Raw genomic sequence first — 2,577 nt, forward strand, 5'->3', positions numbered from 1 at the left:
AGGAGACGGAGTCAGTGGAGGTACACCAGCACAGAGAAACCCACAGATCTGTCCCAATAGCACAGAGAAACCCACAGATCTGTCCCAATAGAGTTAGAATACAAGAGGATGCACCAATACTGGTACTGGTATCACAAACCAGCCCCAAACCAAGACCAAATACGGACATGGGTCAAATCTGTGAAGGCTCCAGCAAAGCTGCAATTAGTATCTCAAAGTATAATTAGCCTTATGTAGAATATCAGATTTGAACCCCTTCAAAATAAAAGCATGTAACATGTAAACAAGGTGGACAAGAAGGAAAGGTCTACTACTTGGTTTGCTGGTCACAAGTGGTATTGATCCATCACTTGCATCAAACAGTTTGTAAAACAGCACAATAAAGATAGTCGATGTGTTTCACATATATATAAAGTCCTTTTGTAAGGCCGTGTACGTGCAATATAGATATACAATCAGCCTTTGCATTCCCTTTAGTTATAGTCTCCATGTAGCTTTAGTCATCGCCACTTTTATTTTCTTTGCACTAGTAAACAGATAGTTTGATAACGCGTTCAAACTCTCTACGTTTTCTCCAAGCCCGCCTACGTGCCTCATGCGCTGGCCTTCAAGCGAGCGTACGTCATGAAGGTAGGGGGACCATCTCCGAAGCTCCACCGGCCTGTGGTCTGTCCCCTCAGGGGCCTAGAGGGATGTAGTGACACTGTAGGCTGCGTTCCAATGCGGAACATCTGTAGGCTGCGTTCCAACGCGGAACATCTGTAGGCTGCGTTCCAAAGCAAAGACACGTGACACTGATCAATGACATTACTTTAAATGACCTAAAATCCAATGACAAAAAAGGCTATCACATCAAAGTTAGGTGATGTAACCGTACCCTGACTCTGCTGCTCCAGTCTGAAAACTCATCTGCTGAGTTTGCATGAAAAAAAAGATCTGTCTCCGGAAGGAAGTTTGCGTGTGTGATGATTTAAACGTGCATGATTGATTCTTTGGGTTCCATCTTCGTGCAGTATACACGCACACACACACACACACACACACACACACACACACACACACACACACACACACACACACACACACACACACACACACACACACACACACACACACACACACACACACACACACAACAGCAGAATAAATGCAATGTAACGTAACGTAATGTAACGCCACGTGAGTGCAACGGGTGACCTCATACTTCCCCCCCCCCTCTCAGAAGCAGTCCCTGCGGGAGGGGGCGGGGCCCTGGGGAGAGGGAGGCGGCCTCGTCCTGCCCCACGGAGGTGGTGGGGGTGGCGGTGCGCGCCAAGGAGCCGTCCAGCCTGGGGTGACGGAGGAGAGCTTGTTCCGCCCGGCCCGGGGGGCGGAGGAGAGGAGGAGGAGGAGGAGGCGGCGAGGAAGGTGGAGGCGCGGCGGGCGGAGGCGGCGCTGGACGCCAGGCTCACCCGGCGGGTGCAGCGGGTGGCGAGGAGGCAGGCCAAGCAGGAGCAGCTGAAGAGGCTCCACAAGGCCCAGGTGATGGGGGGGGGGGGGGGGGGTGTGTGTGTGGGGGTCTGTTTTTGTTGGCTTATGTGTGTCATGGTTTGTGTGTGTATGTGTTTCTGTGCTTTGTTTGTGTGATTGTGTGTATGCATGATGTGTGTGTGTGTGTGATGTAAGTGTGCGTCTGGGATAATGTGCTTGGTTTGTGTGTGTGTGTCACGTCTGTGTTTGTGTTTATGTGTTTCTGTGCTTCGTTTATGTGTGGTGTGTGTAAGCATGCTGTGTGTGTGTGTGCTGTAAGTGTGTGTCTGGGATAATGTGCTTGGTTTGTGTGTGTGTGTGACGTTTGTGAGTGTGTTTCTGTGCTTCGTTTATGTGTGATTGTGTGTATGCACGGTGTGTGTCTGTGATGTTTGAGTGCTTAGTTTGTGTTCATGTGCTTAGTTTGTGTGTGAGTGCTTATGTGAATTTGTATGTTTTTGTGAGAATGTGTACTTAAGTGTGTGTGTGCGTGTGTGTGTATGTATTCTTATGTGTATGTGCGTGTGTGTGTGTGTGTGTAAGTGTGTGTGTGTGTGTGTGTGTACTAATGCGTGTGTGTTTTTTGGTGTGTGTGTGTGTGTGTGTGTGTGTGTGTGTATGAACTAATGCGTGTGTGTGTGTGTGTACTAATGCGTGTGTGTGTTTTTTGGTGTGTGTGTGTGTGTGTGTGTGTGTGTGTGTGTGTGTGTGTGTGTGTGTGTGTGTGCGCTCCACAGATCATCCAGAGGCAGCTGGAGCAGGTGGAGGAGAAGCAGCGGCAGCTCGAGGAGCGGGGCGTGGCCGTGGAGAAGGCCTTGAGAGGGGAAGCAGGTACACACACACACACACACACACACCCACACACACACACACACACACACACACACACACACACACACACACACACACACACACACACACACACACACACACACACACACACACACACACAAACCAAAACACACACACACACAAACCAAAACACACACACACACAAACCAAAACACACACACACACACACACACACACACTGTTTGCCTGGATGCTCTGACCTCTGTTCTGGGGGTC

This window comes from Gadus macrocephalus, chromosome 4 (assembly GCF_031168955.1).
Source record: "Gadus macrocephalus chromosome 4, ASM3116895v1".
NCBI lineage: Eukaryota > Metazoa > Chordata > Actinopteri > Gadiformes > Gadidae > Gadus > Gadus macrocephalus.